Genomic DNA, 15,349 nt, shown 5'->3' with positions numbered 1-15,349 from the left:
CACTTCTTTAAACATAAGTTTTACAGACAAACTTCAGTAAATTGCTAGCCTCTTATCTTTAAAATGGAAATAATATTCCTTGCATCTTATCCAAGAGCCACTGTGAAGATTTTGCAGAAAGGTGTGCTTTTATAACTTAGAATATTGAATTCTGTCAATCAGCTTTGCCAGAGATTACCTAAAACTGTGTACTCAAATAGTAAAGGGGGAGGGGAAAACCACAATTATGCAGTTTTGAGCTCCCTCAAATCTTTTTTTTGTTGTTGCTGCCATCCTGCTTTGCCCTCATTATCCATTTCAAAGTTTAATTAGCTTTGTTAAAGATGCACCTGCCCTCTCAGTTTTACTGTAATGAGAACTCTGACTGTAACTTGTGAATGTACATCTAAACCTGCTGAGACTGCAGGCATGTGTCAACATCTGCTTTCTGCTCCTGTTCCAAGATCACTGGAAACCTCCCTGCCTCTTCCCTTTGGTTCACAGCAGCCCCACTCTATTTTCCAAGTGGACCTGTATTCCTGATGGGGAGGAATCACGTGTCACCGTTTGTTTGCAGGACTGGGAGTCTCCATTGTCCTCGAGTGCTTGCAGCTTCAGAAAAAGCTCTGATATCCCAAAGAGAATCTGAGCAACCTGAATTTAGCTGGGAACCATCACTCACATGGTGACTTAGGAATGCTTGCTGGATGAGGCATAAAGTACTTCAAAGAGCATCCTGGGAGGAAAGGGGCAGCACATGAAAAGCAATCAAAGTGGTATCACGGGAGACGTGAATGGTTTCTAGACTTAGGATCAAGTACAGGTTGCTGTGTCAGTGGAGCAGTACATAGGTACCAACTTCAGAGGTAAATGAAGTACTGGAGGCTGTTACACTCTTGTCAAACTCTCAATTAAGAGAACTTTCACAGTGACTAAGCAGAATACCAGGAGAGATTAGGCGAAAAATAACTACTATAGTCCAATCCCTCTTCCATCCCAAATTTCTTCCCCTCCTAAGTGTTCTCTGGCTACCTTGGCTTTACTGTTTGAGTGCCAGCTGACTCTCTGCAGATCCTCTTTGTTTACTTTTGCCCTGTTTCCTGGGTGGTTTCTTCGAGACTGGAAATATGGCAAATGATTTGCAGTTTCAAAACTGATCTAACAACTAGCTTATGTTCCCTCTCCACCTAAAAATGCTGGCTAGGTCCATCACATCCAAAAGGGCTGCACTGCCTACTGACCCACCTACACACACAGTCCATCACTCCTTCCTACTAAGAGTGCTATTAAAAGGAAACTCCTGTTTATCCCTTATTTGGGGCTTTATTTTGCAAAACAAATAAAAAGGATAAATTCTTGAAGGGCATAGTGGTCCACCTGATGCTACTCAAACTAGATCCTAGCAGCTTTCATAGAAGCTGAATCAAGAGTCTTTTGAAATGTGTGAAGACTATCACTAAACTAAACCAAAGATAAGCACACAAAAAAAACCCCACCACCTCTTTGTGACAAATTCATTCCACTTTCTTACTTTTACTACACAGACAGACAGACACACAGCCTAAAATCACAACCAGCCACACGTTTTTACTGTTCTTGTGAGGGCCACTGAAAGGAAAGCATTTTCTTGCTGAGCTTCATTGGCTGAAAAAACACCTTGAATAGCTGCACTTACAAATAGCATTTACCTGAACTTGAATCAAGAGATTAGTTTGCAGATTTAATATGTTCATGTTTCATACCGAAGAAGATTTCCAAGTGACTTTATTACAGGACACACAACTCTGCAGAGCCTGGAGTGATTGGTACCTTAGTCAGCAAATGCCAGCTGCTCTACTGCATACCACCTCAGAGTCTGTCCATGGCAGTAAGCCAGTTCTGCAGATCCTCTTCCAAAATCCAGCTTAGAGTCTATACTTCAGGAGGCTTTTTCACAATGGTTTCTGTTTTCACTGTCACTAACATGTCAGTAAGACTGTGTATCTCTTGAGCTCTGATTAATGTTGCCACGATACTATTGAAATGTCAAGTACAAACTTAGGTACAGAAATGTTAATCAGTTTTGAAACATCCAGAGGCTGCAGATATATCAAGGCCCATAAATACTCAGAGACACCTGTCAGGACCCACATGGCATTAACAGCCTTGTTTCCCTCTACCTGAAGGCCCACCAAATCAGGTGTACACCAGCACTGATCATGAAATACATAATCTTGAAACAAAAGGAAGCAGTCTTGTATTAAAGTCCTCTGAGATACAAAACACTAAGCTATAACTCTCACAGGATTCACATTTGCTTGCACTGTCAATGATCTTTTTGTTATTTACTCTTTCAGAGTAGCCATTGGGCACGTTGCTAAAACGCTTCTGCAAATATTGATGCTTAGAGTAATCTTGTCCACCAGATATCTGCATAATCAGATTAGAAACATAAAATGATTTTTGTGGTTCAGATCTTTACCATTACACTAGGTACAGAATTCACAGGCATCTCCATGCTGAAGGATGTGAACTAATCATTAATTGTGCGAAAGAGGAAACAGTTTCCCCCAGTACTAGTAATTGCATTGCTGAGCAGTCTGCTATATCAGGTCTGCCACTTGCACTGCAGCATTTTGTGCTGGAAGCAGGGAGTAAAGATCCTGAACTTCATCCCTTCCACTAAGCAAAGCATAATCTGTATTCCTGCTTTAAACCTAGTAAGGCAAAAAGAAAGTGTCGAAGCTATTAGTGGTGCCTTCATCCACAAGCCAGTGCACTCAGCCAACCTGGAAAAAACAAGCAAGATTTCAGTCTGCAGCCAGAAGTCCACGTCCTGAAACTGTACTCTGGAAAGATGTTTTCCATGCCCAGAAGAAAGTGTGAGGCCACCTCTTCCAGCCAGACCCAAGTCAAGGCTGCTTTCAGAGGCACTGTGCCAATCTGCATTGCTACGTCCCCAGTTCACTCAGAAGTGGCACCTGGAGTACGCCACAGCCACTGCTCTCTGGAGACATGAGGGACATCTGCAGACCCTGCTGGCAAGAAGCCTTTGCTTTCTTGATACAATGAGGCCTCCTCCTCAGCATACTCAAGCCACTGCCTGAGACATCATCTGCTAAAAGCATGTTGAATACGTGCACGCACAGGGCTAGCCAGTCCCATTCCATGGGAAATCTCCCAGCAAGAGATCCCTGCCAAGGAAAACACTCAGCAGGTCTTCTCCCTCTGGCAGCGACAGAGCGCGAAGGTCCCTCCTGCAAACTTCCCGCGGTGTTCAAGGGAAACCTGAAGTGTTTAAGGAGGCTCAAGACTACGAGCCTTTGGAAATATTTGGTCTAGGAGGGGACCAAAGAGACCTTAGGGAAAGGAAAGCAACATGCTCCATTAGTTAAACTGAATGGACTTGAACTAATTCCTTCTAAACGACACAAGGAAAAGTTTCAGGAATCAGAAGTCTCATTCTGAAAATAATTCACAGTCTCACAAGCTTGGCCTGCAGAAGGCACAGGCCTGTCAGTTTCTGAGTTACCCCTGAACGTGAAGCTCACTTTTAAAAGCTTTTAAACTTCACTTTGAATTAATTCTTAATGAGGTACTTTTAAAAATGTCGCTGGGAAGCCATTTCACATCATTTTTGGATGCTCAGTTTGCCTGACTGAAAAAGGGATGGCACTTCAGAAGGGCTGGCACTCTGCAAATAAAGGCCTTTCAGAGTGCACTTCAAAACCACTTGTACTTACAAAACCCACTTATACTTGCACAAATCTGCCCAGCATCTGCCTCAGACTTAGACACAGACTTGAGAAAATGCTGCTCTGCACCACAGAGGAGATAGCAATCATGTGAACAAGAGATGCTAGGTCCATACTGGTGCTCACATTCCCTCATTCCACCTACCAAAAACCGAGTATTGGAGACTAAAAGGAAAACAACTGTGTGTGTTCCCTGGATTCCTGCACTCATACACACACGCTTTCCTAACAAAGTAACTTTCTCATCTGGTTTTGAAAGGAAAACTCACACAGACTTGCTAAGCAGCCCAAGTGGCAGGATGCCTGCCTCACAACCTTGACTTGTCAATCCAGCAGCAGCCTACTAGCTCTGCTTTTAGAACAGAACTGTGATTAGCCTGAAGGGAATAAAATGTCCCTCTTACAGCAAGCTCTTTAACTGCACTTTTGACAGCCCTTAGTGATACCACCAGAGAAGGAAGGGATGCAGATCCTCCTTGTGGCCATCACACGTGAAACACACCTGCAAGATGACCTGGCTTCCCATATATTAAGCTTTCTACAGACTCGCAGCAGTGTCTGAATCTTCTTCCCCCACCTTCTCCAGTAAATTATTATGGTACAAGCACTTCACAAAAGGAGCACAATTGCTTGAAATTACACTAGAGACAAATGTTGATAAAAAGGTGTCACAGAGGGAATGAAAACTAACTGCTGTGAAATTTAATGAAACCCTCAGTGTGCCAAGGGCACAGGCAGCCAAATTGAATTTAAAAAGATGCCAAGCAGAGAAGCTTGTAATCAGACTAGCCACTATGCTAGATGAGATAAGCAGGATGACTTTCCTCTATCACTAGATCAAAATAGACTGCAATTCTTATGCATGAGATGAAAAGTTACAGTATTTATTCTCCCAGCTTCCTGTGTTCTTAGCACCGGATCTCCGGCTCGGTGGCCTCGAATGGAATTTGCCGTCTCCAGCACAAGGCTGTCCCAGCCCTCGCAGGTCACCGAGCTCGTTCCTGACACAGTATTTATTGCAAATTGTCATGGAAAAGAGGAACAAGCTGAGCAGAGCTGTGAATGGCTCAGCATAAGCTATCTGCAGCCATGGTGTCCCCTTGCATAGCCTGGGAAATTAACTGAAGGCAATGGAGGGGAATAGGAAATAGAAGATAACTCTAATGTAGAAGGAGGAAGCTCGGTGCTCTCAAGCAGCACAGTCTCTAAAGCATCACTTCAGCCTGTAAAAATTCATTTTTCTTCTCAATTATTATAGCAGCATTCTTTTGGAATAACATTAAGAAAAGCCTGATCTCACAAATAGAGCTGTGCTTGCATTCATCTATGGGAGTAATCCCTCTGGTTAAGACCAGCAGGCAAATAAGCTGTGCCACCTGTCTTTGTTGGAAACAGCTTCAGCTACATTAGTTATTTCAGTGGCTTGGGGAGTTATCAGTAATTTGGAGGACAACTGGGAATGGAACATTGGTGTTTGCCTTGGCCCCAGGCCATACAGAGGCTCAGGGTCTGCACCTTTTCATCCCTGATGAGTTTTGTCATTGCAGTCTGCTCAGACTTGCAGCCTGGCCCACACGGATGCGCTCTGCTTTCACTGGTCTGCCCACAACCTGGAATATTTTCCAGAGGAAAGTTTCCAATTAAAAACTGATCAGAGCTCTCCAAAGCCAGCCATCAGGGGTTTATAAAAAGGACTTCTCCTACAAATATCCTGACTTACATGACAGCCTCTTGATTTTGTAAAATGCACCTGTAATAGTCTGGAGGTTTGTCTTGGCTGTTAAGAGCTTTATCTCAGCCCTTAGTGCCATTCATCATGGTCCTACTGCTGTGCCAGAAAAAGGACTTGAAAACTAACAGAATTCCTTGACATCTAAAACATGCTGCAACACAGAAGTCTTATATTTCCCTGTACATAATCCATACAAGATCTGAAAGACCCTCTGCAGCTCGGCAGCAGCAGCAGATACCTTTGTCTGCGGGTACGGCAAATGCAGCTTTATCAAGAAGGTGAAGGTCTTCTCGCAGCTCCCTCCTGTCCCTCTCCAGATGCTTCCTTTCTCACACAGCACCATGCTCTCTCCTTGGTAGGCTTTGCCAACTGCAAGCCTGGCCTCTGGGGGATGCAGGTTACTGCAAAGGAAACTCCATCCATGTCATTTACTACTCAGCCAACACTTAAGAGGTTTTCTTTTATTCCCTCCTCTACAAAGCGCACAAGAAATCAGTCAGCACCCGCTCTAAGCGTGTTAAAAATGAAGACTACCCAAAGCACCCTCAATTTCCTAGTCCAACCGTTTCAGTTAGGATCTCTTTGGAGCAGCAACTGTCTCTGTTTCTTCCCCCAGCACGACAGGTTTCTAGACCTTCCCCCATCACAACAAGGACCACAACAGAAGCAACACTGTACAACTGGGGACGTCTGTGCAAATTGGCCAGGCAGATGTGCTCATCTCCAGGACGCATTTCAGTACTGTAGTCATGCAGCAGAACCTGGGCTGAGTCAGAGGAAAGTTTCAAAGCACAAAGACATTTCCTCTCACACATACCCACAAAGGTCCCTCACCATCACACTATCCCAGCTGCTAGAGTCCAAAACCAAAGCATTTTTTAGTATGTCCTGGTAACCCTTCCCAGTAACTGGCATACAGATGCACTGTACCTGACCTGAATTGCTGGCGGTGTCTGAGTGCCAAGGTCATTCTGATTTAAAGAAACACTTAAAACAATTAAAAATCTCTGCATAAATAGGCTTTCAGTTAGCTGCAGATGCAGACAGAAGGCTGACTTTGTGAAGAAGTCACACTCCTCAGAAGCTGTAAGGCTCTTTCTTACACTCTACTATGTCAGTGAGTTTCATAGTCTTTCACGGGGTGCTGTATTTCAGAAGCAGCTTTTGTCATTCTAGATTGATCAATTCATGGCTTCATCTCAAATCCTTTCTCCTCAGTGCAAGGGACAAGCTCCACATCCCTTCACTTTCATTGGAAACCATTCTTCTCCAATCAGTAACTGCACTTCATACACAGAAGCATCTTTACTGGGAGACAAGACAAGACAAGTGAACTGTCAGATTGAAAGGGAAAGGGTCAAATCTTTACATAGCTACAGACACGACGCAGTGTTTATCAGAACTCCGCATTTTCTGCTTCATTCTCTCCAGAGCCTTCAGGATCATGTGACAAGATAAAAATAACAGTGATTTCCAATAGCTAACTGTTTAGGCTTTTCTTCATTAACATTTTCTTTATCTTCTTAAAAACTACTGCCAAGAGTACTGAAGAGTCTGTGAGCCCAGTAAAGAACTGTACCTTTAAATCAATTCAGAATGGCCTCCATGGAAGAATGGGGGTTATCAGGATTATGAAGGAAAGCATTAACTCAGCTCATGGCACAGCAACTCTCTCGACAAAGAGTTCTGTCCTGCTGTAATTAATATCCTGCAGTGAGAAATTAGGTAGGGTCTGCCATCTTGTGAAGGTCTCTGCGTGGCTACACAGCAGCAACCTCTTCCAAATCCCACTAGCCACAATGAGGAGCAACGGAGCTGAGCTCCACATCCTGCCCTCCCCTGAGTCCCAAGGGGGAATACTGCTGTTGACTGCAGCAGGTCAGGCTCTAAGAAAAAAACAGTCTAGGGAGATGAAAAGTCTGACTCTGTTCTCAGATGCACCTGTGACATCAGGGGACTGACAGTGGAATAAACAATGTAAATGAGATCTAATCAAGCCTAGTGAATCAGCCTTACCCCCAGCATTGTCAGGGTGCATTGACCATGCCCAGTTTTTCATGCCTGAGAAGATACAGGACAGCTACTAGAAGGGATCTGTCAAATGCAGTGTTGTCTCTCTGACCTGTGATGTCTTGTGGTGGCAGAGTCATTTCAAGACCAAGGAGAGGATGTCCTTCTTGGTCCTCTGTGACTTGAGGACACTGCATTTTGGCAACATGGCAAGCTTAGCATCACTGAAGTCAACAAAGGTATTCCATAGAGCAAAAGAAAATTCTTAAACAGGGAGCAGGCAGCATGATGGCCACAGAAGGGATGCAGCTGTGGGGGGACTTTTGGTGGCACAAATACATCACTTTTTCTTATTATGCCATGCTCCCTCCTAACTGCTCTCTGTATGGAAACAATACATTGGTTGCCCTCAAGTTCTGTGCCTGGCCTCACTGAAATGAGGAAGGAGGCTGAAAATTGTCTTACTGTACTTTACAGGGTCAAAGAGCTTAAAAAGTGAAAATGTGTATTGGAGCAATCAAGGGGTGTGAGCAAGGAATAGGAAATGCAATAGAGTCCTGTGAAAAATGCCAACTGGAATGCTCAGCAGTTTCCTGAGAGAAATTAAACCCAAGCAAACACACACAGTAACAACAATAAAGGCATATTATGTAGACATTAAACACTGGTCGAAACCCTGGAAAACACCCCACTAGGAACAATCCTCTCCTCTCTGTAGGGCACATGACCTCACCTGCACTGGAAAATATTGAAGCATTTTGATGCCTAAATGAAGTTCCCAGCAATATTCAAATATCTCATGGAGCTCAGGGAGCAAAACAAGCCAGGCATTCCAGAGCAGAAACAAAATGGCTAATTCCACACCAGATTCTGCTCTAATCAACACAAATGCAAAGGATCTGAAGCGATGTAACTCTGAATTTAGTTTGACTCTGCATCAGCACAATACATTATCTGCTCCCTTGCCTCACATTTTCTGAAGTTTCATTAGGTTATGCAAGAAAAGCCTTTGGAAATTAAAAGTGTCACAGAAGTGCTGAGCATCATTGCTCCTTTCTAATAAAAGATGGGGGGTAGGGAAAGAAGTCTGAACTTCATTCTACAGATGAATAAAACAGCACTCTAGGACTTCTTTAGATCAAAAATTCTGTTCTCAGTGCAAAATTCTGCTTCAACCCAACACAGCTGCAACAATATTCAAAACACCACTTTTATATTCGACATCAACAGGAAAAGAAACAAAAATAGAGAGAGTCTTCCTTCTATTTTCCTCCTACATCAGCATTTCCATTGTAAATGTGCTTCCAAAGCACCTCAAATCTAACTTGCAGAATTTGCTTCAGGCTGAAACTCTGCATGTTTTCTCCCTCCATGTATTTAGCCAAGATTTACATTAGGAGAAAACAGTCTGGAAATGAAAAACCCAAACAAGCAAAAAAACCCCCAAACAAACAAACCACCACCCACCCAAACAAACCCAACCAACCCACCCCAAAATGACTGTGTTTGCAGTTACAGCCTGTATCCTAAACAGGCTCATTCACTGGGGCAGATCCTCAAGAATAAACAGCCTCCAAACCACACCTTCTTCAGGCTAGTGTCACAATCAAATCATCTTACTTCTAGGACAGAAACCCAGATGTCATCTGTACTGTCGCTGACTTCAAAGGACATGCAAACGTTTGCAGCCCACGAGGGCCCTGCTGTTTGTTCAGTAGTTAGTGAAACACTAGGAGCTGATACATCTGAAGCTGTTGGAGTCAGAAAGAAAAAAACCAGACTGCTAAATCTGAAGGATCCTCTCCACATCATTTGTCTTCTTCAAGTTGCATCGCCACTGTTCCCATAGTACTACAGCTCCCTGCTTGCTCTGTGCTGCTCATTGACTTCGCTGGCAGAGATGGCACACTCAGAGCTACTGAGTCTGCACTTTATGACCAGTGGTGTTTATTACCAAGTCTTCCTTGCTGACCTGATCTGTTAAAGCAGTTGGCATTAGCTTAAATGGGAAACATTGGCTCACTCAAGTCTCCTTCAGAAGGATTCCTCAGGAGACAACCTCAACCAGAAGTTGTGCTGTTAGATCTGTTAATCAGCAAGCCTGAAGCACAAACTTCTGTGAGCAAGGAGAAGGCAACCATGGGCAATGGGATCCTCTCTTAAGAACATGCAGTATCTAAGCCTGCACCTCTTCTTCAGTTATTTCAGAGAAGCACCTGCTAACTTGCATTCCCCTTCAGGCAGATTCAGGGTCCCATGCATAGAGGAAAGATTTAAGCAACACAGGCTAGAGCAGGAATCTGATGAATGTTGCTTATAAAGTGGGAGTGACAGAGGACATATAATGCATCAGTTCAGATTCAGTCCTGAATTTGTCTTGTATTTTAATTGCTGTCTAAATACAGCACAGAGAGAGAGATGGCTAATCATCAGTAAAACATATGCTACAAAATCTGTTAAGGTAACATCACTGTTTAAAGCCTCTTGCTCTGCACATCTCCCCAAACAGTAACATTTCCTTTCCTTCCTTACCTGGATTCCAAGCCTAGATCCAAGAATTTGACTTTGTGCTCTACCACAGTATGTGAAGGTACCCCACAGCCTGGGGAAGCAAACACTGAGCATAGCACTAGCAGTCACAGGATGCAGTTTAGCAAGTCAGAGTGAGTCTGAGAAGGCACGAAGCTGCAAAACCATAAACAGTGGATGTCTGTTGAAAACTGGAGAGGTATGAAGCACACAGAATAGCACACAGGCTATTCTGATAATCACAACATAGCACAGCTTAGATGGATTAAAAACAACCTATCCCTTGTACCTTAAAAAATAACAACGATGTAATGATCCTCAAGCAAACAGAATTTTGCAGTGGTATCTTCCTGGGGCTGCCTTTTTAATATTTACATGAATGGCCTGGGAGAAAACCAGTCACAGTCATTCACCATTGGAGCCAGTCATGGAGAGCCTGATTTCAGCAAACTCGATTCAGACTAGAAGGTTTTTACTCAGATACAGTTTTTCCAAACCAAACTCACATGAAGGCTGTCCTATGACCCAAGCAAGGGCAGATCAATTGTTAGAGTGTTTTCTGCTGACCTTACTTGTGCTGCCTCTGCGAGCTCAGGGCACGGCAGGCAATCACTCACTAGTAACATCCGGCAGCCCCTTGCTCCCCGCTTCCTCCTCACCTCCGGGCGAGGCATTTGCTCCTTTCATAAGCCACTCCTGGGGTGCTACCCTGTACTGACACCCAGCCTGCAGCCTGCCTGTGTCTAGAATGAGAACCGCCCTGTCACCTGAGCACAGCAAAGTCAGTAAAGCTTTGTATCTAACAAGAGAAAAGAGAAAGATGTGGCAACACAGCCCCAGGCAGCTAACTTGCAGGTGGTGAAGACTGCTGGGTGCTGGACAGAAGCACACGCTTCTCCACAGCCTCTTCCAAAAGGGTAGCCCTTCAAAGCATGTTTTTAGGTTTAAAGGACTAAAAGGTCATGAATGTTTTTATACCTGAGGGTTTTTTCAGGTACAAATTTCAGGAGGAGTTGGGAAGACCAGGAATAGATGGGCAAACGGATGAGATAGGCCTGGGAGAACTGCAAAAGAGTCTGGGACAACCATTTGCTTCCTGGAATTCTCTTGATCACCTCAGATCTTCCCTCCCCAGCAAGTCCCTTCTCAGTTACATTTTCTCCCCATGGACAGAAAATAATCCTGCCCTTAGTCTTCCAGGCAGAAAGAGAGAGTTTCACTTCAGCTGTCAGACAAAATAAAGGTTACTAGTCAATGCCTGCAGTTCTTTTCCTCCAGCTCCACATCAGGCTTCTGTAGGAGTTTCTAGTCCCTGTAGCCAGCTGGAACTACTCTCACCGAAGTCCCTAATGACTTTTTATTAGCCAGTCTCAGAATCTAAACTACCTTCGTTCCCCTTGCCCCACAGGCTGTCTTTAACTGCCAGGCACATGGCTTCAGACATGACTTAGGTTTCTCCCTTCACTGTCTTAACCGAGAAAAAAATCAGAAGTTGTTAGGATCTGAGTCCTCCTCTTCTCAAACGACCAAACACTCCTCTCAACACCTTCTGCTTCAAGAGCTCTCCCGAGTTTCCCACCAGCAATTCAAGGACCACAGTCTCAGGAGTTTCAACATTCCCCAGAGACATAAGGGAAACAAAACGGAGAAACGAGGAAAGGAAGAGAAGGCACTGCTGGAAACTTTGCTTATGTACTGAAGAGAGTGGCACAACTTGTGCTCTGCTTGAGTACAATCCATGAGCTATCGGTGCTACAGACAACAGGACAGACCACATGGTTACTTAGTCATCATGGAAAGGGCTCACCTCTCACGTGCCACTCAGAATCAGGGCCAAATTGTCAGGCTCAGGGAGAGGTCTACATCAGCAGGCCCTTTCATACTTTGTTCCCTTGGACTAGCACCCCTCTGAGCTTGGCCTAGCTGTCCTATGCAGTCAAAGGCAGTTCTGAGCTAATGCAGATTTCATCTGTAATTCCTCCATGCTGTCCATTTTAATGAAGAGCTTCGCCTTGCCAGCACAACGCTATTTGAATTGACCATCCTTGTAACACTTGTGTCCTTTGATCCACTGCCTCTCATAAAACTAGGTAACCTTTAAGTTCATTATGTTCTTAAAATTACTGCTGTGTTCTTAAAACCATTGTTCTGCATTCAGAGGGTGAAACTACTCACCAAATTAGTATGTCATATCTGAGTCACCTGCCTGCAAATTTCTAGTCTCTCCAATAAAGTGGAATTGACTTGCCATGGCACAATGGAAAGAAGATCAATAATTACAGGCTCCAATTTGCCATAGATCTGTTAAACTTCACTTCCAGCTGTCAATGTCCTCAATAGTTATGGTCAAAGATACATCCTTGCAACCTGTTCTAGCTACATTACATTTTCCTAAGCCTTCCACACTCTCAAAGGAAACCAGCTGGAAACACTGCACTTACTGTTATCAGTGAAGACTGTATCCATCTACTTAACTGTGCCCTCAAGAGGTTACAGACAGCATAACTTTCACCTCAGTTGTCAGTTCTTCAAAGCAATCAGACAGAAGGGTCCGTGAAGCATGTTCTGAGCCACGTAGCAGCAGCTCAACAGCCGTGGACTGCAAACACTGACAGCCACTGCAGAAATGGCTGGCCTTGGGGTGCTGGCTGCCCCTTGTTACCCACTACCAAAATGCCTCAGAAAAAGCTGAAAACTAATTGTCTTTCTGGTAAGCAATTGCTTTAATGGCTTCAGTGCTGCCACCTGACTGTGCATGGGAAAGGAAGTGGTTCCCATAATTGCAACTGGAAGGAAAAGTCTATGACGCAGTCCTCCTCCTAGGAGCAGAAGCAGGATGTATCATCCCTGTCATCTCAAAATAGATGCATGCTCTATAGCCAGGATCATCTGAAATAGCAGATGCAGCCCAAGTATGTATGATCCACAAATATCCACAGAACCCTTTCCACTCTGCACGGATCTGCAGTTTCTTGCAGGTTCTGCCATTCACTCTCTATGAGGACAGCAGATTATGGTACAACACTCATGAATAATTCACTCCTGTGAGTGAATTATACAACTTGGGGAAATCCCAGCAGTAAAAGCTTGGCACCATTTAGCTAGTGCAAGCTGCACTACTTTTATACAGGTGTTATTCCACTGACCCACTTGGAGTCACTCCTCCTTTGCACTGCCATAAGAGGAGGATCAGGCCTCTGGTAAGCAAACCCCTGCCACCCCACCACAGCAGTAAAAACGATTCCAGTGTTGCAGTTAAGTTAGTTTTAGCAGCTTTGGTGCTCTGACTCACCACAACTTCAGGGACTTGTACATGTCACCCACTTTTGGGGGATGACTCCACTGTCTACTAGCTCAGCTCCTCATCAAGTCCATGTCTTTAAATCACGTTATGCAAAACACTTGGATCCCAGACTAACGGAACACCACTGAAGTCACAAAGTGGCTATGCTGAGTGCATCTTTATACTGGTTTCTAACCTCAAGAGCAATATGGTTAATTCTAACACTCATCATCCTCCACTGGAGCAACCCCACAACAGGGTATTGGTTCAGGTGATGCAGCTGAAAACAAAGTGAAGCCACTGAGCCATCTCCTTCCCCTAACACAGAGGATGAATTACTAGCATCACTCAGTGGGCTGTTTATTTCACCAGGTTTTTTCTTCATATCAAGATAGGAGAAAATTCTTTTACCTAGTCAAAAATGTATCTGTGAGGGTTTTGTTTGGTTAGATCTCCAAGTGGAGGTCAATTAAAATAACAATTACTGTGCTGTCACTGAGACATATTCAAAGCACACATCATGGCATGTAACTGAATCTACAACTGCAGCACCAGGAACAAAGAGCTGGCATTCCTGGTTAGTAAATACAACAAACACCTTGTAGCTATCTTGACATCAAATAACCTAACAATCATAGTGCCTAGGCATCTGAATAAACAGAGTCATGTTGTTTAAACAATGAAGCTATACTAATTTACAGCAGCTGCAGACCTGTTTAAGGGTGTAAGGATTTGATCTTCACCCTAGTGTGTCACTTCAGTTCACCCAAATCGCTGGCTTTCACCCTCATGTCCCCAGAGTGGGGTTTTAAGCAGGTAGAGAAGTGATGGGATTTCACTTTGTTCATTTCTGACACACCTCCAGCAGAGCTGAGTGAGATGAGAGACAACCATAAAAGCCAGTAGAGTGGAAAATTAGACATGCTGTGTAACTAATTTCTGAACTGTAAGCAAAGTTGTTGGCAATTCTTTTGTTTCCTGTCACGAGTTCACAGTTCTTTGAATTGCCACCTAGCAAGGACATGCACTACCTGCTCACACTTAGCCAGGATGACATGCTGCCCAGTCAGCTGGGACAAGTTCCAGAGGTGGCCAAAGTGTGGTCTGAAGTGACCTCTCACCTCCTTGCACAGGAGTCACCATCCTACATCCAAAAAGGAGGCACACTTTCGGCCCGTATCAGTGTCACAGGGGCATGCAGTTCCTTCTGCATCCCCTGGCCAGCCAGCCACCCCATTGGAGCTGGCATGGTTTTTAGGGTGGCTCTAAGCAGACACGAGCTCATCTGGCCCCATTCTGTGGGCAGGCAGGAGAGTCTGGCCACAAGGAAGGGGCCAAATACAAAATAAAGCCCGAGGAGACAAACCAGCCTGAGATGGCCTGAATACAGCCAGACTAAGCAGGCTTACAGCGTGTCATGGAACGGAAAATGCCTCCACCCCCTCACTGCCTGGCTGGAATTGCATAATGGAGCAGGCTTCAAGAAGCTGCAGCTCCCAGCAGAGTTAACTCTCCAGCAGCTGCTGCACATTCAAATTGTCAGCCAGATTAAGCAGAGGAATGCCTGTGGGTCACAAAGCCGAGGGAAAGGTGAAGTGCTCTAAGGCGCAGAAACTACTCAAAAAGTAGTCAGGGCTCTGCGCAGCTGGGAAGCAGCTCTGCTGGCATCACCTGGCTGGAGCCTTGGCAAAGGGCCCACTCCTTGTCTCAGGTGTCCACTCTGAACTGGACAGCACTGGGCTTTTGTCTCTAGCTTCCTTACTGCTGCAGATCTAGGATATATCCTGACTGCCCTTGCAGGGCAAGTTTCTGTTGGTAGAGGAGAGAGGTGGGGGTCCCACTGCAGCCTGCTCCTCCAAGCCATGAGCCAGGGCACCCTGCAGGGACCAGACTCTATCGGGCACCTGAAACACTGGCACCTGAGCTGCCCCAGCACCCAAGCTCAGGGAAACACATCCCCGTACGGGGCCAGGCACATGCGGGCGGTGGAACGCTTGCACCGGGCGAAAGTGAGCGCCGCTGAGTCACGTCACACACGACAAGACAGTGATGACTTACCAGGGAAACTGCCCTGTAAAACGT

The 15,349-nt window shown here is 44.9% G+C and overlaps 1 protein-coding gene across 1 annotated transcript in view; it reads right to left on the bottom strand.

The window, feature by feature from the left end:
- The window catches only part of LHFPL6 (LHFPL tetraspan subfamily member 6), a 150,605-nt gene that overhangs the window by 131,335 nt on the left and 3,921 nt on the right, over positions 1-15,349 (bottom strand). The gene's annotated exons all lie outside the window — the stretch shown is intronic.

This window comes from Dryobates pubescens, chromosome 7 (assembly GCF_014839835.1).
Source record: "Dryobates pubescens isolate bDryPub1 chromosome 7, bDryPub1.pri, whole genome shotgun sequence".
Classification (NCBI taxonomy): Eukaryota; Metazoa; Chordata; class Aves; order Piciformes; family Picidae; genus Dryobates; species Dryobates pubescens.
This window is presented reverse-complemented; position numbering and strand designations above follow the sequence as displayed.